The sequence below is a fragment of the Asparagus officinalis genome, chromosome 10, assembly GCF_001876935.1.
Source record: "Asparagus officinalis chromosome 10, Aspof.V1, whole genome shotgun sequence".
NCBI lineage: Eukaryota > Viridiplantae > Streptophyta > Magnoliopsida > Asparagales > Asparagaceae > Asparagus > Asparagus officinalis.
In genome coordinates, this window is record NC_033803.1 from 27,253,740 (window position 1) to 27,277,186 (window position 23,447).

A 23,447-nucleotide genomic window follows, 5' to 3' on the forward strand; every position below is an offset into this window, starting at 1 on the left:
CTAGATTGTATTTTAGACGGAATTTCTGTCTAGCATACTACATCCTAGACGAAAACATACTAGACGCGTATTCTAGATGGAATTCCGTCTACGATACGCATTCTAGATGGAATTCTAGGTATCCTAGACGGAATTTTTCGTCAAGGATGCCTCATTATTTAGTAGTAAAGTAGCTAGATTGAGTTTAGAAAACTTTTCTAGATGACAAGAGAGAGAATGAGAAGAGTTAAATGCTAAAACACCAATAGATGATCTCCCCAAGCTCTTGTGAAAGTTTCTTCAAAAACAAACTCTTAAACAAACTTAAACAAGAATTAAACACCCTTAAACTTGTTTTAAACAATTCTCTTGAGTTAATAAAACTGAGGATATGTGAGGGTATTTATAGGAACCCCAAAGCCAAGAGAAAATAAGACAAAAAGACCGAAAACCTAAATCTGTAAAAGGAAAAAAATTTAGCCGTTACAGCATCAGTCGACTGACGGCTTCCATCAGTCGACTGACGGCTTCCATCAGTCGACTGGCGACCTTATCAGTCGACTGATGATCTCATCAGTCAACTGGTCAGACGACCAAAACAAAACTGAAACTTTTTGACATTCCAGGTGATTTCTTCAGTCGACTCGATGTCATTAGTCGACTAATCAGTCGACTGATAACATGTTATCAGCCTGTTTTGAACCAAAAATCAAAATTTCAAACTGTCTTTAAAATAGCAAATAAAATCAGAAAAATATAAAACTTTGGAAAATGATTGTAGACATGATAATAAACATGCTACAAAAATTGGTTTTCAAAAATCACCTCCCATTTATAAAATATCATTAATATCATCATTTTACAAATATGTCCAAAACATGAAAACATGAGATACTTGAATTTTGATGTTTTGACATATGCCAAGTTTTGAAACTTTGTAAAATGATTTAATTTATAGACTTGATAAAAAGTACAAACTATAGTTGTTAAGTCTATAAACCATATAAACCAAAAACACAATATTTTTCCAAAGAATATAAAACATATAAAAGTATATATGAAGATATATATTGTTTCATATCTATATAGCTAAACCAAAACATATATGTATATATATAACTATATATATACAAAAACCACAATGTGTATGTGTGTATATAATTGAGCTTAAAGTACTAACACGTATAATATAAAACCTAAACTAAATTACCCAAGCTTGATGAAGGTCTTCAATGAGCTCGATTTGGTAAACTTGCGGATGAAGCTTGAACTTGGATCCTTAACTTGAATTGCAATGCTTCACTCCACTATTCCGCCAACCTACGTTGGATATGACATTGAATACGCAATTCCATCCATCCTCCAACTTTGTTGTTTGTCTAGAATACCTAATAAGAAACACAAACACTAGACAAACAACATTAGGAATTGTTTGTAATCATCAAAACAAGATTAGAAGATGTAGGTTCATAACATGAGACCAAACAATCTCCTCCTATTTATGATGACGAACAATCTACACAAAGAGAATGTAAGATAAGCAATAAAGCACAATACTCTTAAAATATACTCACAATCCACTTGTTTCTCCCCATTCGGCAACATCAAAATGGTGAAACAAACGAATAAGAAACACAAACACTAGACAAACAACATTAGGAATTGTTTGTAATCATCAAAACAAGATTAGAAGATGTAGGCTCATAACATGAGACCTAACAAAAAAGACCAAAAACCGAAAAACAGTACAGTCTAGAAATATATCCGTTACATGATTATGAGTCGACTCGGTAATGTTCATGAGTCGACTCATAAGTAGTCGTTACAGGCTAAAAATCAACTTATGGGTCGACTCATAAAATTCATGAGTCGACTCTTCATGCATGGGTCGACTCATGAAGTTATGGGTCGACTCAGCAGAAATAAAACACACTTTCCAGCACATTTTATGAGTCGACTTATGACAGGCATGAGTCGACTCAACCTGATGTGTCGACTCATAATGTTATGAGTTGACTCGTTAGAAACTAAATGTAAACTAGAGAACAGTTTATGAGTCGACTCAACACTGTTCATGAGTCGACTCAAGACATGCACACTGTCTGTTTAAAACAGAAATCTGATTTTCAAATCTCTTTTAAAAATAGCAAATAAAATCAGAAAAATATAAAACTTTGGGAAATGATTGTAAACATGATAATAAACATGCTACAAAATAGTCCAAAACATGAAAATGAAAACACATGAGTTTTGACATTTTAGTTTAACAATGTTTTGAAACATTACAAAATGATTTTATAGACTTAATAAAATATATATATGATTATTGTTAAGTCCAAAAACTGAGAATACAATTTTTTCACAAAATTGCATATTTTGCAAACTTTTCAAAAATAATAAATAAGATTTTATTGAACTAAATAAAATTGATATTGATGAAGTTATATATATGCATATAAGTATGAAACAAGAAATGTATTTTCAATTGTATTCAATTGTTTCATATTAAAATTAAATTAATATATTTATATAACTATATATATAAAGAAACCAATAAAATGTGTGTGTATTTGATATTGGGCTTAAAGTATCTAACACACATAATATAAACCCTAAACTTATTATACCCAACTTTGTGATCTTCAACGAAGCTCTATATTGGTACACTTACGGATGAAGCTTGAACTTGGATCTTCAACTTGAATTGCAAGGCTTCAACCACTATTTCCACCAACCTCCATTTGATATAATCGTTATGGCGTAATTCCATCCAACCTCTAACATGTTGTTTGTCTACAATAAAAAGATAAACACAAACACTAGACAAACAAGATTAGTGATAAATTGTTTGTTTAAACATCTTTAAAACAAAGAGACCAACAATCTTCCCCCTTTTGATGATGACAAATAATTTACTAAAAGGATATATGCATAAAAGAAAATGAATATACAATATTGTAATTATCATGCATATAAATAAAAAGAATATACTCACAATATTTCTCCCCCTTGACAACATCAAAAAGGAGAAACCAACAAGAATGAAGAGAGAGAAAGCTCACCCTACCTATAAGCATGGGTGAGTATAAAATAAGTATATGGATTGCTCCCCCTATTAAAGTTCCTTATGGAATATATACAATAAAGATCAAGGCAAATATATATGAGCAAGCATAGATAAAATATATGCTAAACACCCGCACATATAAAAAATACAATAAGGACGCATAATGATATATCACTATGAAAAAGGTGTCTCATTACTCAAAAAAATAAAAATAAAAATAGATTTGTGAAATCAAAAGAGAGAGGAACATGAGAATCATGCAAATAGTTATCAAATGAAAACACATCAACCAAATGAAATCATAAATTAAATTATTAAGACCAAAAATTATGTTTGATCAATAAAGAAAATTTTCTTTGAAGAACTTTGATCAAACCACTCATAGAATACATTATAAAGAATATTTGAAATTTGAATCATCTATTTATGCTATATAATGAATTCAAAAGAACAAATCAAAACAAAATTTTCATAGTTCAAAAATAAGATTACAAAACGTACAAGAATCATGAATTATGGGGAAAAAATCATCTTTAAAAGTACAAAACCAAATCATCATTGATTTTTACAAATGAGAGAAGCAACCATATTAAACTCTTGAGCTTGTTTCAACTCATATAAATATTTTTAGCACCTGGTAAACAAGGTTTGCGAATAAACACTCAAAAAATCCGGGGGATTATATAAACACAAACCTCTCATCAAAATAGAAACTAATAATCATGAAAACAAATGAATTAATCAACGAAAAATTATGTTCATATTAAAAGTTTTCAAAGCACATTTTACAAAAGCGAGAAAAAAATAAAAACACTAAAATTCTTGGTTTAAAAATCAAATTTGTTTTGGTACCCAAAAATTCTTGGTACCAAAAGATTTAGGGACATGACCCCTATCTTTTAAGCTCAAAGCCCTAAGGTTATGAACCCTTTTGGGCGCATATAGTGCACTAACACGGTCAAAGCAATATACTAAAATGACCCTTCTGATTGTAATATGCGCAATAAAAGAGATCCATTTGTTTTGTGGACCATTAGCTCGTGCATGGGAATCATTTGTAAATAAAGATTGTTTTTTAAATTTATTTTGCAAAAGAGAAACATTCTTAAACAATGGTCTATTTAGAACATATTGCAACTTAGAAGCTTTTTGCATATCATAACAAAATTTTCCAAGATGTCCAAACCTATCACAAACATCACATTTAAAAATATATGGTCTACTAGAAACATTTGGCAAACATGATTTTCTTTTCAAATCAAAACAATACTTAGCCAAATGACCAAAACGATCATAATGATCACATCTATACACATGAGCATGCTTATGATGAACTTAGTGAGAATGAGCATGTGAATATTTAAGTGTACAAGATGAAGAAGCTACATGAGATGCACACTACAACAAAATACAACATTGCCGACGAAACAAAAACGTCGGCAAAAGTTTAAAAAACGTTGGGAAAAATCTTTCCTGACGCAAAATGCAGCGTCGCTAACGCGTCGCCAAAAGTGCGTCAAGGAAAGTATTTGGCGACGCAAATAGACTGCGTCACCAAAAGTACACTTTTGGCGATGCGTCATACGTCGGGAAAAGTATATCTTTTAGCGACGCATAATATTTTGCGTCGGCAAAAGTGTACTTTTGGCGACGCATGCTGCGTCGGCAAAAGCTATGCGCCGGCAAAAGTATAGTTTTTAGCGACGCAAAATTGTTCGTCGCTAAAAACTATACTTTTGGCGACGCAAGTTAGCGTCGGCAAAAGTTTAGCTTTTAGCGACGCAAAATAAAACGTCGCTAAAAACTATACCTTTGGCGATGCAAGATAGCGTCGCTAAAAGATATTATTTTTTGCGACGCTAGATAGCGTCGGCAAAAGTATTTTTTTAGTCGGTAAAAAGTATATTTTCATTAACACTAATTTGCATCGCCAAAAATATTATTTTTTCTGTCAACTACACTGAACCTGAACATCCACAACAAATTTGCTCTCATTCACATCAACAAAGAAACCAAACATCAAATTATACTCCAAACAAGTTGCATATTAACAGCTAAAATAATATCGGTGCTTATTTTCACAATCATTAAAATGAAACAAATAATAACATTAGTAAATAAATTTAAACGCAATTTTATTAAACAAATAACAAGTGTTTGACACATGTTTTATTAACAAATACAACAATCATGATTAAGTAGACTTGAACAATAAAGACTACAGAGAACTCATGTCTTATCAACGTTGCAAGTCTTTCCTTCGTCACCGTCTTTGGCTTCTTCCCACCTTCACCATCCATCTCCAACTTCTGTTGTGTAGCTGCAATGGAAAGAAATGTACTCAGTAAGGCAAAGAAAAAATTAAAACCAAACACAAAAAAGTGTACTCAGTAATGCTCTAATATATACTTTTTATTTATGTATTTATGAGTAAGATATTTATGCTGAAAGATTCCATAAGAAGAAAAATGTTAAGATATTCTATCGCTACGTTCTCGCCAAATAAAATATGACCATGAGATCCAACACTGGCAGTAGGAAGCACAAGAATAACTTAGTGACAAGAATTATACATGAACGAAGACTTCAGCAAAGGTATAGGAATAGATATGTTTCTCCAAATATATCCAATATCAACAAATGCAAGATATACTCTTATAATATAAGTATACCTTGTTACACACGTCAATTGATTTCCTGTATTCAACCATTTTCTGCAAGCAGGCCGCCACGTTTAAGTGCAATGAGTTCTGTAAGCATTACAAAATTAGATACCTTGTAGGGAACGCAGCAACTAACTATTAGATGAGCATGCACATTGAACCGGAGCAGGAAAATGTAATCAAGTATAATCAAGTCACCATATAATTGAAACTAAGGTGATTTTGAAGCTTGCAAAAAGAATTTCTATCCAGATTACTGGACAAACTTACTCTTGAATTCAGAAAGATTTTGCCCTGCTGATCATCCTGGGGGTTCACATGGTTATATTCCCGAAGAACCTGGTGAAGAATCGCTAGATTAAATCGTAAAAATGGAACAATGTGTTTCTTCAACAAAGAAAATGGCTTTACTGTTTATTAATACCCGAAGAACCTGGTGAAGAATTGCTAGAATAGATCATAGAAATGGAACAATATTTTTCATCAATAAAGAAAATGGCATTCCCGTTTATTAAATATACATATAACTGAGAAATTAAAATTTTGGTCACAGGTTATTTTTTCGGTCTTTTCAGAAAGTTGTAGTTAATACTGGTACAACAAATAGTTTTATTGTTGAGATTACTAGAGCAACATATAAAGAAGATAGAAATCATGCCTTCTCATACTTTGCCTTAACAAGTCATTGATAAGGCGCTTTTAGACTTAGGGGCCAGTGTTAATTTGCTTCCATATTCAGTCTATCAGCAATTGCTTCTAGGTGTACTGAACCCAACCAAATGCACCTTACAGTTGGCTGATAGATCTGTCAAGGTCCCTATGGGTGAGTTAGAGGATGTTCTGATTAAGGTTGAAGATTTTATTTTTCCAGTAGATTTTGTAGTCTTGGAAACACAGCCTGTTTCCAATCCCAAAGGACAGACACCTGTCATCTTAGGACGACCGTTCTTAGCCACTTCTAATGCTCTCATCAACTGTAGAACTGGTCAAATGAAGCTGTCCTTTGGGAATTTGACTGCTGATCTCAACATTTTTAATCCAGGGGACCAACCAAATAATCAGCCTCTAGAAATAAACTACATTCAGGAAAGATCAGAAGAAGAAGAAGAAGAAGAAGAGTGTGATTTGAGTTTTGAGGAAATTTTTGATGAAGAGTTAGAGTTTTTAGAAGAAGCAGATCAGGTCCTTGAGAATAATAAAACTGTGTTAAACAAGTGCTGCTTTGAATTAAATTTTGAAGAACTCTTTCTTGATGAACTTAGATTTTTGGAGAATAATCAACAACCAAATTTTCAGAACTTCACAGAAGAATTGGTTGTTGGAAAACAAAATTTCACAGTACAAGAGTCTAAAGTCATTAAGAAATATAAAATGCATGACACCAATAATATCCACCTTACCTTGTTGCAAGAATTGTTGAACACCCCGAAATGCTTAAAAATTCACATTATTGATTATATCATTCTGAATTTGTTTAAAATCCGGGGAAGAATTTTCAACAGTAAGGTAGCATGTACCTCCACAAAGGAACCTAAATAAGAACAATTTAGACAACACGCGGAACGTTGTCGTGAGCTTCACGACTGCCCACTCTCCCTTATCAAATGCAAAGAACTGGAGTTTGCTTTCAGCTGTGGTTTAAAATGCTATGGACCTTAAAGACATAATATGAAGCATCAAAGGACCTATATTATTTTATATATACTTTCCACTCAAACTAACTTCTTTTTGCAACCATAAACCATAATATGCAGTATAATGCAAAACCAGAAGCAATGTGAAAGTTTTGGTGGTCATGATAAATAAGTACCCTCCCTCTTTCTCACTCTCTTGTGTGTTTGTGAGTATGATTATTAATGGTAATTGTAAAATGACATGCAATTTGATAAAACCACGAAGATGAGACATGGATAGAAGGGAAAATGTCAAGAAAAGGGAAGGGGTGTAGTCCATCTTACAGAACAGCAGAGCAAGAGATCATGAAGGATATCTATTACTAAGCACACAACAAAAGTATAACATTCGAAAACTTCGATCACGATGAACTACCATACTTATTCACTAACAACAAAGTCAAATCAGAAATTGCATGATTCCAAGAGAGTTAGAAAAATATAATATCTGAAAAGGCTAAGAAAATACCAAAAGCATCAATTTGTTTCAATTTCTCCTTGATCTGTTTTGACAACTCTGTTCTTCGACCATTCTTCGCCCATTCTTAGAAAAATATAATATCTGTAAAGGCTAAGAAAAAATTTCAAGGACTTCCAATACAAATAACCAAATTTTACCCCATTCTTCACCTCAACTGGATGTTCATCATCAATATGACAACAAAGCCCAATGATATTGAAATCCTCGGAACAAAATGGACAAGCGAAGAACTCCGCTCGAGGCTCCTCATCGCCTCCATCGACTTCTTCAAACCCTAGGTACAGATCTGAACACCAAAAGCCCATCAAACAACCACTCAAATCCCCAATCAACCTCAAAAACTAGGGGGGAATGAGAGAGGAGGCCGGGTAGGGGGAACGACGGGAGAGAGGAGGTCGAGGGATTGGGGATGTCTTCTCTTCGACGACGACGGCCACTGGTTTCTTGGCGAAGGCGATTGAGAAGAGGAGGAGGATTGCTAGGGCAGCGAAATGAAAAAGTTTTGCGTCGGCGGGGAAATGAAAAAAATAGGGGGGGAGGAAATGAAAAGTAGGCGGGCAAATGAAAAAAAGAGGGGGAGTTTTGGCGACGCACGTGAATAGTAAAGCGTCGGTAAAAGTATAGTTTTTAGTGACGCAATAGTTTTGCGTCGCTAAAAGCTATACTTTTACCGACGCAATATAACGTCGACAAAAGTGTTTATTTTTAGTGACGCAAAATTGTTCATCGCTAAAAGCTACACTTTTGCTGACGCTAACGTGCGTCGCCAAATGTATACTTTTTTGCGACGAATATTTTTACGTCGCTAAAAGCTATACTTTTGCCGACGAAAATGAAAAAACGTCGGGAAATCCATACACTTTTACCGACGCTAAGTTAAAACGTCGCAAATAATATACACTTTTAGCGACGCTAATTATAAACGTGGGGAAAAATATATGTTTTGCCGACGCTGACTAAAATCGTCGGGAAAAACATAATTTTTGGCGACGAATTTAACCATGCGTCGGGAATAAGCGTCGGGAAAAGTGCAATTTGTTGTAGTGGCACAAGGAGCATTAGAATTTTGATGTTTATGTGCATCATAGCAAAATTTAGCTAAATGGCCTTTACGGCCGCAAATAGAGCACTTGTAAACTTGGCTATATATATGTGCATAATGAGTAGATGATTTTGATTTAGACTTGACACACATTTTTTAAAGTTCTTATGATTATCAATGCATATTTTTAAAGTTCTTATGATTTAGACTTGACACACATTTTTTAAAGTTCTTATGATTTAGCCTTTACGGGAACCATAAACTTCTTATGATTATCAATGCATATTTTTAAAGTTAAATCTAAAGATGAAATACGTTTATTAACAAGATTCAAATCTTTATTATTAGGCACATATGCATTTTTATTAGAAGTAGAACAAATATAGTCATTTATAAAGGAAGAAGTATCAATTTTTATGTTCTCTACTTCTAATGTGACATTATCTTTTTCATGAGATAAGCTAGTTATAGATGTGATTAATTTTTCATTCTCTAAAATTAACATGTCATTGTTTTCTTTAAGTATGGTATTTTCTTTTGCAATGATATTCAATTTTGACACTAGCTCCCATGATCGGATTTTAATTCTACATGCTTGCTTTGTAGGACAATAAAATCATTATGCAATTTGTTATAGGCATGCAATAATTTTTTACTTGTACAAGCAAGTTTATTACTAGATAAATCATTATCGGGTACGGAACCACATACCAAACTAGGGCTATCACCTAGTGGCCATGTGCATGATGAAGCTCCAATATCACTTGAAGAAGAATCCTCCAAATTATGTCGGATTTCCTCCAAGTTGCCTTAATATGTTTCTATGAATTTCTATAAATTGTAAGCACTATCAAAATAAACAAACTTGTTAGACATAGATGAATCAAAAGCATTTAGAAAATATTCTAACAAAATATTATTCATTGTAAACATTTGATAATCATTTTTATTCTAGTTGGATTTCTCTGTAGGGGGCACAATATAAGCATCATCTATAATTTCCCATAAATCAGAATGTTTAGATCCAACAAATAGTTTAAATCTAACACACCATTGGGAATAAGGGAAATTATCTAATTTTAGAGAAATATTGATGGCATAACCTAAACTAGATGCACCGTGCATATCCATAATGTATATATGCAAGCAAGATACAAAAATCAAAAATTGGATTAGCATAAAAAGATAACTTGAATCTTTAACTTAAGGCAATTAGACCTTAAATCAAAGAGTACCAAGCTCTGATACCAATTGTTAGACCTTAGAGGGGAGGTGATTAGGGTCTTATGCTAATTTAATCCTATTTTATGCCAATTAAAACTAATTAATAAATTATTCTTGCAAGATAGATATACAATTTGTTATGAGCAAGAATATGCAATATGAATAAAGAGATATATCCTATATGGTAAAATATATGTAAGGATATATAAACAACACAAGGGTAAACAATCTAAACTAAAGATACAACTGTGATAGGGCAATATAAGCAATGCAAACACACAATATGAACACAGAGTTCGAACCTTTCGTCCAACGTCTCCGTTTCCCACTCCCGGGGAGAAATCCACTATCACAACCGGGTTTTCTACGCTCACCCGAATAACGTTTATACCTCACACTCGGTTTTCTAGCTAACCAAAAATTTTACAATCTCATACTCTTGCAATCCCACTTTACCTCTCAAGTGTTGGTCTCTAGTCCGTGTCTTCCTCAAGTGTTAGGAATTACAACCTCTCTCTAGGCATTACCACCTACTGTAATCCTCTTCGGACGACCCCGTCTCTCACCACACACTTCTCTCGGTGTACAAGTGTATTACAAAGTAATCTACACAATTATGGCTCACAAATACAAATTTGTTCTCTATAATAGATGAGAACTCAATTATGCTTACTCTTAATTTTTACAACTCCCCACAACCTAATTATACAATGTATGCAAATACAATAAGCTCAATGGTTATGTGTGTAAGCAATGAGAAAATCAATCATAAACTCAATGTAAACCCTAGCTTGATAAAAATGATAAACAAAAAATAATTAATACAAAGCTAGTATTGAGTTTAGAAATTCTTCTCTAAAAAACAAGATGGAGAGATGGATTGAAATGAAGCTCAAACAATGTAGATGATCTCCTCCACTTATGAGAAACTTCTTCACAAACAAACTCTTTTAAAACACACTAAACAAACTTTAAAGTCCTTGTTAAACTTGTTTAAAACATTTCTTGGGTTTTCTTAAGTATGTAGACCTAAGGATATGTGGGCGTATTTATAGAAACCCTAAAGCCAAGAGAAAACAAGGCAAAAAAACCAAAAACCTAAAAATAGTACAGTCTAAAAATATAACTGTTACAGTGTTATGAGTCGACTCAGTACTGTTCATGAGTCGACTCATAAGTAGCTGTTACAGGCTAAAAATCAACTTATGGGTCGACTGATAAAATTCATGAGTCGACTTATCATACATAGGTCAACTCATGAAGTCATTGGTCGACTCACCAGAAACAAAACACACTTTCCAACACAGCTTATGAGTCGACTTATGACAGACAAGAGTCAACTCAACCTGATGGGTCGACTCATGATGTTATAAGTCGACTCATCAGAAACAAAATGTAAACTACATAACAGTTTATGAATCGACTCAATACTGTTCATGAGTCGACTCAAGACATGCACACTATCTATTTTAAATAGAAATCTGATTTTCAAACCTCTTTTAAAAATAGTAAATAAAACCAGAAAAATATAAAACTTTGGAAAATAATTTTAAACATGATAATTAACATGAAACATTACAAAATAGTCCAAAACATGAAAATGTAAATACATGAGTTTTGACATTTTAGTTTAACTATGTTTTGAAACATTACAAAATAATTTTGTAGACTTCATAAAAGATGTATATGATTATTGTTAAGTTCAAAAACTGAGAATACAATATTTTTACAAAATTGCATATTTTGTAAACTTTTCAAAAATAATAAATATGATTTTATTGAACTAAATAAAATTGATATTGATGAATATATATATATATATATATATAATATGTGTGTATATGATATTGAGCTTAAAGTATCTAACACACATAATATAAACCCTAAACTAATTGCGGATGAAGCTTGAACTTGGATCTTCAACTTGAATTGCAAGACTTCAACCACTATTTCCGCCAACCTCCATTTTATATGATCGTTATGGCGCAATTCCATCCAACCTCTAACATGTTGTTTGTCTACAATAAATAGATAAATACAAACACTAGACAAACAACATTAGTGATAAATTGTTTATTTAAACATCATCAAAACAAAGAGGCCAACAAAAAATACGGGTCAAACATGCCCTTATATAAATCTGAACAAATAAACTGAAGAAATATGAAATACGTTGATCAAGCAAGAATGGAAAGAACTACAAAAGCAACTAGGACCAACAGATAATAAAAGAAAAGACTAGGCTTCGACTTCTTCTTCTGCTCTGTCTGCAAGCACTCCCGCTTTGAATACTCGGGCTCTGTCGCATCTCCAAGCAGGACCTGTTCTTCCTCTAAGTCTGACGTACACCAGAGAAAACAGGTGTACGTCAGCGTGCTTGGCACACGGCAAGACCCCACAAAAGAAAAGAACGAACGAAAACCCAAGCGAAAAACGATACGATAAAAGAATGACAAAAAATGTACAACTTGAAGTCCAACAAAATCAACCAAGTAATAAGTCTATCAGAATAATCATCCAAGTAACAAGGTCATACAACTAGATAAAATTAATACTTAAAAATCTACAACAAGAGATATTGTACGTCGAACGAAATAATCCAAACAAGGAAACCCTCATGTATATATCATATGTCTCAATTGTAGATAATTAAATATTAATCCTGATCTATGTATGAGAAGAAATACAACTGGTCCGTATCTCACAAGAATCCATAATCGTCTAAGTAACAAGTCATGTAACTAACCATTCTATGACAGGTCACTGGTTCACATCTCACACAGAGTCAACGCTGATATTATCGGATAACTGACTGTTCACATATCCTCTACGTGCATCCAATAAATTCAGGAACCAAAGTAGCGACACCAATCTACTTTGACCTAACCAACCAGCCCCTAGTAGCGACACTGATCCACTGAGACTCAACTAACTAATCCCAGTAGCGACACCGATCCACTAGTGCGAGCCTGAAAGATATATCAATAGCCTTATCCGATTACATGAACAAAGACTTTCCCACCCCAACATCTCTTGTATTTCTAGGTCAACAACACACAAGCCTCTAGGTCTTATTCATGTCACAGAGGTCACTATAGTCATAAACTCCTAACGATTCTCAATCTCAACAAGAAACAATAAATGCAGCTAATGCTATGCAATAAAATCATGGCATGTCACGTGATTGAAATAAAAATCATGGAATCAGTGGATGATTTGCACATAAAATGTCATGGTCAACAACCATCAATCACACGATCATAAACTAAATTAATTCAAAATAAATAATTCTTTTGTAAAATAAATTCCTTTCAAATTATCTCTCACCATAATTATTCTAAAAATAATCTCTTAAAATAATAAATTCATAAATTCAAAATAATCTTTTTACAAGATAAATTCTCATTAATTCAAAATAGTCTATTTTCACAAAATAAATTCTTTTAAAAATATTTATCATTCTAAAATGATTCCCTTCCACAAAATAAATTCTTAAAAATATTATAATTATTCAAAAAATAATATTTATCACATAATTACAATTCATTCAATATTATTTATCAAACCCACACAGATAATTATTAATAGATGTAAAGTTCTATTAAAATAATTAAAATGTAAATTCGCAAGTACGACAAATATAAGAATTGAAACAAAACATAACGAGAATTGAGAACTTGCCTCGGGTTTTTGTCGAACGAATCGATATCATCGTGCGAGACTACGGATCCGCGGGCGGGCGGCGGTGACTGCGGAGGTTGGGGTAGATCCAAGAACGGATCTGGGGGCTGTCGGCGTCGAGGCGTCGGGTCAGGGAGGAGTGTCAGGGTAGATCAGGGCTAAGGCAGCAGTGTTGCGAATCACACATCTCGGAGAGAGGCGGTTGGGATGTTGACAGAAGAGAGGGGACGACTGGTTACCATTTGGACAGTGGCGATGAGGAGTTTGGGGAGACGGTGGGTGTTGGAGGGTCAGCGTTAACAGGCGCGGGCTAAGCTTGAGGCGTGGAGGAGCTGCGGGATGGCTCGTGGTCGGCGACTCAGGAGCAGAAAGGGAGTGAAGGCCTCATAGCGACAGGAGAAGCAGGATCAGACTAAGGGTGGAGGAGTCTATAGCGCGGCTACGGTCGGCGTCGAATGGTGCAGAGGCGATGTGCAGTTAGGGATGATGGCGCTGCTAGAGAGTGGAGAGAGGCGAGGCGGGGAGGAGTGGGTCGACGGCGCCTCCGCTCGATGGAGATCTGGGAACGAGGGGGGAGGCTGAGCGGGCTGCGGGTGTGGCTAGCGAATGTGCGTGGCGGGGAGGAGAGAGAGGAGATGGGGGGGTTGGAGTTTGTCGGTGACGAGTTGAGGAAGAGACGGTGGAGAGGCGGGATCGCAGGGGGAGAGAGAAAATAGATGAGATGGTAACGCGCGTCTGAGTGTTTGTTTTTGGAGGAAAAAGAGAAAGGAGATAGGGAAATAAATAAAAAAAAAAAAATATATATATATATATATCATATATATAATATTATATATAATATATATAATATATATATATTATATATAAGATAATATTATATTATAATATATATATATATGAGAGAGAGAGAGAGAGAGAGAGAGAGAATAGGGTTTAAAAATCAGATTGTAAATAATAATAATTACGAAAATATATAAATATTTATATGAAAATTATCTACACATCAAAACGTACCAATTTGGTATTATAACCGAAAATATGCAATAGTTGAATTAATACAACAAATTGTACAATTAAATATGAATAATTAATAAAAATACAATTACTTATATTTAAGATCGAATAATTATAGGATAATTATCTACATAATTAAACGTATCAGTTGTACTAATACGACAGATATTATGTAAAAGTAGTAATAATACAATAAATTATACAAAATAATATGTAATTAATAATATAACGTATTATATAAAAATATACATAATAATAATAATAATAATACCACGTATTATTCAAAATGATACGTAATAGTATCGGTAACACAATGAAAAAATTCCAAAAATTTTTTAATGCACAAAATAAATTTATAAATATTTAAATTATTTAAATAAATATAAAACTTAGACTTTAAATCATAGAAAATTATAGAAATTTGAGAAAAATATAAATACTCTTTTAAAATCATAATTAAATATTTTAAAATACCAAAAAATTATTTTAACTAGTATCAAAATTCACGGTCATTACACTGAGGTTGCTGTTGTGACGTTTGATTAGCATTAACAGCCACTGAAGGTTCTTTTTCTTACCACGAGAAGAAAAATTCGAGTTCGGAGGGTTAGTCGTTGGTTGGACTCTTTCAAGATTTTTTCTTTTTAGAAAGCGTTCGGCCTATTCCCCATATAATTTTAATTCTTTCCATGTTATGGATAGCATGACCCCCAGGGCTTACAGCACATCAATGGAGAGATTGTTATGGCATGTCTACAAGATGAATTCCTCTGTGACAAGATCCCTACAATTCATTACCTTGATGCGTAAGTGTTTAACAAAGCTATCAAATGACTCCCCGTCCTTTTGTTTCTCATCCAAATGGGCTCCGATCGACACTTTGGTGTCATCATCGAAAAGGTTGTTGAGGAACGAGTTTTTCATGTCGTTCCAGCTATTGATACTTACTGACTTGAAATAGAGGTACCAATCGAAGGTGGCCCCACGAAGGGTGCCAATAAATGATGGGACCTTCAAAGTTTCGTTGCTGGAAAATCACACCTAGGTAGGACTTGAAGTAAATTAGGTGTTAAGTGGGTGAACCTTTTCCGTCGAACGATGTGAAGTTAATTAGATTGAACTTCGTCGGATACAGAATTGATTCCCACTCCATTGGGTAAGGACATGGAATACCAATCTTCTTTACCTCTTGAGCAGATATCAGTGCATTGTTCTTGCTCTCCAGGTCTTTCATTTTCTTGTCCTTGCCATATTTTCCTTCGGGCAATTTCGGGGAGGAATAACTAGACCACCCCCAGCGTTGTCATCCTCGGTGGGACCACCCCTAGCATTTTGGTCAACAGGATGGGTATTAGCGTTGAGATTCTCATCCACGTCTAAATCGCTACCTACTTGATTAGTAGCATTGCGACAAATAGATTCACCAATCTGATTTGATAAAGCTTGAATCTGTTGATCATGCAATTCCCTTTCCGTTGCACAATCATTTCCATTTTGAATTTGAAATTATCTTTCTTCTTGGCCAGAGCGTCTTCGAGGATTTTGGCCATTTGTTCAGCATTGATCAAGAACGCCTCACAAGATTGTCCATTGCTGGAGGCTGTATTGTCGGAAGAGACCGTGGAGTTGGCGTATGACATTTCATCCTCCGAGGAGTGTCCTCTATCCAGTCTAGGTCGTCTAGTTCCTGACCATAACCAAATGATGTCCTGAGATGCCTCGAAGAAAGAGTCAGGACTGTAACGCCTTGTTAATTTTCCTTTATCGACCACATTGATGGTAACTTTTGGAAGCTCGTCATCATGACCGGCAGATTTCTTCTTGTAGAAGCGTCTTGATTTAGATTTGGACACTTCGTTGGAGATTCTTTCGTATACCGAGATCCTCCATGGAGTAGTCTTAGGGAAGCTACACTTTGATAATACTGCTCTGATTAACCTCTCACAAGGACAGTGAGAGTCCAATTCTAGGACACTTTTCTTTCGAGATTTCTTGGTGCCCCCAGCATGATAATACAACTCATCAGCATTATGACCAGAGCAACCTATCAGTGATAGGTTTGAATCCCCAGGTTTGACGTTATCATGTAACAGAGATGTCTTCTTCTGAGGATGCGATGCCTTATTAGCATTCTCAGGAGTCACATGTTTGGAACCACGCCTATGAGAATGTGAGGCCTCAACTGGTTCTTCGACTTCGACACATAACCCCTAGTGGGTGGTTATCGGAATTTTCCCACCATGGGATGGATTTGACTTAAAGGGAGTGCGTGTACGACCCCCAGCTTGAATAGCCACTCGGGATTCATTCACCGGACCCAAGCGTTCTTTGATCGAAAGTTTACCTCGATCCCTGTGCAAATGACCAAGGCGATCCATGATCTTCATCTTTAATCGAGAAAGATCCACGCTATATTGGGACTTCACTAAAGGTACTAGATCAACTTGAATAAGAACGGAAGCGGACGGGGACTCAAAAATGGTCGTGGGAGGCGAGACAAGTGCCGGCTAGGCTAAACTGGCTCAGCCATGGCACGGGCCAGCTTGAGGTGGCATCGACCATTTGCTGGTTCGGCCTTGGCCGAAGCCACCATTGGCTGGCTCAGCCTTGGCCGAGCCACCATTGGCTAGATTGGCCCTAGCCGAGCCACGTTGGCTAGCCTCGTCAAATTTCGAGTGTCTCTTCGTGCTTGTCCAAGTCGCTGTTTTCGAGCCACGCTTGTCCATTCTTGGCGCTAGCCGAGCCACGCTTGTCCATTCTTGGCGCGGTTTTGGTGGTTTCATGGCCACCTTGTCCTCCTTCGTGTCTTGCACCTTTCATGCTATGGCATGCGCATGGTGTTTTTGGATGCGCTCCTCGAGAGTTGAATGAGTCCTTTTGATAGGGACTCATTCGCTGGCCAATGGCCTAGAGGAGGGGCCATGTGCTTGCTGTTGAGGTGCTTGGCACTCTGTGAACTTCAGATTCGCATGATAACGGATCCTGTCAACTAGCTCTAAGGCCTTGGCAAGCTGATGTGCGAGGCGTTGGCGTTGCCTCTGACGAGCTCTCTTATTCAGAATTTGTGTACCTTCGTTAAACAACTCTTGGACTGAAGAAGAGTCATTGTGATCTAAAATTCTGGCTTCCTTGGATGCCGGAGGAGTGTTACGAGGGGAAGCCTCAACAACAATTAGGCGAGAGTCACCCGGAGCCTTCTTTGATGCCGATATCTTCCTTACTTGCGGGACGAGGAAGATCTTGATGAGGATGAGGAGAGGTATTCCTTAAACTTGGTCTGGTCGAACTCGTACTCAACCTATTCTTCAACCAGGATCTTGATCTGTGGATGCGACACGACATCCTCCACAGAAAGACTGTTGGCACCCACTGTGGTCGCCAGCGTGTTTTGGGTGAAAGTTGGTTTATTCATTCCTAAACTTATTACAACTTCTATTGTTATAACAAGTTTAAAAGAAAAGACTTTTTATAAGATTCCTTACACAATGAAAATGAAAATTACAACTCTTTCTTCAAACAACATACAATAGATGTTTATCACCTGCTATTTGTATGAGATCTTTGCTTGTGCTCGGGTTTATCCGTTAACCGTCACGGATCAGATCTGGTTGATCGGAATAAAAGATCAATGCTATTGCTTCACAAAGGAAACAATCGTAGAAGTAAATAATCTCAATCAAGCGAGATTACTACTCTTCTTGAAATCAAAACCAAGTTTGATCTTAAGGTATGCTGGCACGGACCTTTGATCTTTTGAACAACTCCCTCTTTATGCTGGAATTCGCCAAGATCTACTAGCCCTCCTCTAAAATTTGTGGATTGCACTCTCCAAACAGACAACACCTCTCCCTCTTTGACAGAATTTTAGATCCTCAAAATAAGGGCCCTAGGCTTGTATTTATAGGCTTTAGAAGTAGTATTTTTGGATAAGAACAAGGCATTCGGCCTTATCTTCAATTAATAACGGCATAACCATGTTTAGATATGATATCCAAACAGTTAGGAGGCTCTGGAACAGAAGAATCATGAAAAAACCGTCAAAAACGTGTTTCGATCATTTCTAGGCGCGAGTCACCCTAGGGTGGCTCGGCACTGTGTGATCCACCCTAGGGTGGTTCGGCCTTGGCCGAGCCACCCTAGGGTGACTCGGCTTTGGCCGAGTCACCTCAAGGTGGCTCGACCTTGGCTGAGTCTGTTAGACCCTAGAGGGGGGGGGTGATTAGGGTCTTATGCTAATCTAATCCGATTATATGCCAATTAAAATTAATTAATAAGTTATCCTAGCAAGTATGAAATATAACAATGTATATGAGCTAGGATAAGCAATATGAACAACAAGATATATCCTAACAAAGAGATATAGGCAATGTATGTGCAAGGATATATAAACTCAAGAGTAAACAATCTAAACTAGATAGTGGATAATATAATCAACAAGCAATATACAAAGGCGATGTAAGATATGAACATAAAAGAAAGTGCGCCAATGCAATAAAAAACAAACAATATGATTACGGAGTTCGGTCCCCACGACCTACGTCTCCGCTCCTCACCTCGAGGAGATCTCCACTATCACAACCGGGTTTTTTACGTTCACCCGAACAACGTTTACACCTCACAATACAATCACTATGTAATCACACCTCACACACTAAGTGTTGGTCCTAGCCCGTGTCCTCCTCCTCCTCAAGTGCTCGGTTACAACCTCTCCCTAGGTACGTCAACCGACGCCACTCCTCTTGGATTCGACCCCGTCTCTCACCACACACTTCTCTCGGTGTACAAGTGTATTACAAGTGAATCCTCACAATTAGGCACACTATGACAAATGATTGTTCTCTCTAACAAGGTGAGAACTCAATTAAGCACAACTCTTAGTCACAAACCCTTAACCCTAAATTATACTATGAATGTAAATACAATAAGCTCAATAGGTTGTGTGTGAACAAAGAGATAAAACAATATAAACTCAATATGAAATCTAGCTTATGAAATTAAGAACAAACTTATAAAATGCTAGAATTGAGTTTAAGGAAACTTCTCTATAGATGACAAGAGAGAGGGAGAAGAATGAATGCTCAAACACCAAGGATGATCTCCACTTGCTCTTGTGAAATTTGCTCCACAAACCAAACTCTTGTAAATGCTTAAAAGCTTTTTAAACAAACACTAAAAACAAACTTAAACCCTTGATTAAAATTTTCTTAAACTTGTTTTAAAACTCTCTTAGATGATTGAAAATAGTTATGACAAAGGGGTATATATAGGCTTGAAGAAACCAACTCCAAAAACCCCCAAAAAACCATTCTGCAACGGCTCTAAAAAGAGCCGTTGGAACTACAGCGGTCGACCGAAGAAAATCGCGGTCGCCCGCGAACAAGGTCAGAAGCGGAGAGATTTTCCAGACAGTTCGTCGGTCGACCGGCACTGTAGCGCGGTCGACCGGCGGTATTGTAGCAGATATATCCGGTTTTATAAAATCAGTAAAAAATAGTAAAACAGCTCCAAAAATTATAACATTTTATGGAAAGGTTCTAGACATGTAGAATGACATGTTAGAGAAAGAATGTCTGAAAAAGCATTTCCCAGTTGAGAGAAAAAAATGTTTGAACACAGATTTACAGTTTCTGAAAAAAAACTGCAGACATACACGATTTTGTAAAATCAATTAGGCACAGTAAATCAACTCCAAAAATAATAAATTTTTAAGGAAAGTTTCTAAACATGTAGTTAAACATGTCAAAGAAAGAATTTATTGAATATCACTTCCCATTTATAAAAACTCATCTGTTTTGTAAAACATGCACGAACATGCACGAACAAAAAAACATGATTTTGTAAATTCCATTAAACATTACAAATCAATTCCAAACTTGATGAAACTTTGCAAAATGTTTATAAAAATCAATTCCAAACTTGATGAAACTTTGCAAAATGTTTATAAACATGAAAAAAAACATGTTACAAAAATATATTTTCAATTTTCATTTTTCAATTGTGAAAACTCATTATTTTGCAAGTATGTCCAAAACATGAAAAGTTGATATACATGAATTTTGATTTTTTGACATAAACACAACTTTTGGAAACTTTTGTATGTCTTTATTGACTTAGGAAAAGATATAAAAACATATTATCAAGTCCATAAACCAAGAACACAATATATTTTCAAATATGATAGAATATGAAACATATGAACATATATATGAATATATATTTGTTTCATATCTAAAAAATCAAACCAAAACATATATGTATATATATAACTATATATATATACAAAAACCAAAACGTGTATGTGTGTATATAATTGAGCTTAAAGTACTAACACACATAATATAAAATGTAAACTAGATTACCCAAGCTTGATCTTGATCTTCATTGTAGCTCAACTTGGTACACATGCGGATGAAGCTTGAACTTGATCTTTAACTTGAATGGAACGTTGCTTCACTCCACAATTCCTCCAACCTCCATTGGATATGATCGTTATGGCGCAATCCATCCATCCTCCAACTACGTTGTTTGTCTATAATAAATAAGAAAACATAAATACTAGACAAACAACATTAGTGGTAAATTGTTTGTTAAACATCATCAAAACAAGAAGGCCAACAGAGTCACCCTAGGGTGAATCGGCTTTGGCTGAGTCTCCCTAGGGTGGCTCGGCTTTGGCCGAGCCACCTGGCTTTGGCCGAGCCATTTTGATGCGGCTTGGCTGTCAGGGTGGCTTTTACGAATTTCTGGGTTGGTCTTGTTATGCCGTTACGTGCATTTTGTTGTTCTATGGACTCATACGCTTCACTGATTCATTTCATGCGTTTCGTTGCTTTCTTTACGGTATCAAATCATCTCATTCGACTCGGATGATGACGTTTATCATCTTCACTTCATCTTGAGCACTGTACGAAAACCTATAGGTAATTTTTTACGCTTACACATATTACTTAATAACCCAAGATCTACACTAAGGTAAGGTTTGGATGCTGGAGATCTTGCCTTAATCATTGTGTGGATCTCCTAAACGTGTGTGCCAAGTCCTTCCTTCAGCTACAGCCCTCGATCTTTCCATTTGCTTGATGTCACGTCTCAAAACACCTCGAGGAACTCATAATAGATCTAGGGTTTAGGGGGAAGGAGGTGGCTATATTCTCTGGTGAATAATCTAAGGAAATTAGGGTTTTTACATGTTTAAAAGCTAAAGATATTAATTGGGTTCGAAGACATCACAAATCCGCCACAAAAACTAAAACCTGGCACGTCCAAGAATTCCCAATAGTCGACTACTCCTGCTTAGTAGTCGACTACACTGATATTTAATATTCTGACAACTGGCTCTTAGTTGTCGATTACTCTGAACATTAGTCAACTACTAAAAGTGTGTGCAAGCTGATACATTCTCATACTCGGGAATATATAGCCGAATTGATGTCAAATCAATTCCTAATGTACTCAAACATAAAAATATGCTATTTATCACAATATAACATATTAAATATCATTTATCACGTAATATTCAAATTTGTGGGGTTTTACAAAACTCTTCAAAAACACAAGAGACACATTCCTCCTTCGACAAAAGCCCACGATCTCGCCCTCCTCTTTATTTTGCTTCTCAAGGCTCTTCAAAATTCACCAAAATAGGTTCCAGGGTTTTGAGGGGTGAGGGTGGCTATTTATTCACGTGAAAGATGAAGGAAAATAAGAGAAATATTATAAATATATATACTTATATACACATACGGGCAAAACCAAAACGAAATTGACCCGAAACCCAAACTGTGCACCCGTTAGTCGACCGATGGCTTGTCATCAGTCGACTTATAAGTGCCTATCTATCGACTGATGACTTGCTATCGATCGACCGACCAGGGGTGTATTCTGGCAACTGATTTCTTATGTTTGTGCATGTTAACTCTATTAAACAAAAACATATATATGTACTTAATCGATCTCAAATTGATTACAACCATACTCATTCATCTCAGAATAGTATCAAACATGACAAAAATTATTTAATATTATTTTTCATAATATATTCAAATTTACTGGGTTTTACATTCATCCCCCCCACCCTTAGAAGAATTTCATCCTCGAAATTCCACAATCGTATCTTAGAGATTAATAATATGAGAAAATCACGTTGAGGGGATAATCCAGATAAGAAAACCCTCACATACATATCTCATATCATTAATCTCCAGATATGAAACACAAGTACACTTAACAATCTAGAATGCAAATACTCCTACTTAACCCCTAATTAAGTTTTATACTATAATGTTTATACTATAACTTGATAGTTGTGTACTTGCAACTTAGGTTATATTTACCACCGATCAAGTTTTTGGTTATTTGGGCAGACCCACCCAAAATGCTAACAATTAGATACACATATTTAAAGATGGAGGGAGACATCCATTCTGTGAAATTCATTTCAGGGTACATTATCAAATTTGCAAGGCGAGTTGTAGCTTTGGAGCCAAGATTACAAAAATGTGTTTGTCAAATGGAAGCAGAGTTTATTGTCACGACAAAAACTTGCAAAGAATTGACATAGCATATATTCGTGGTAAAACTTGGCTTTTAGCGGAAAACATATATTTTATTGTGCGACAGTCAA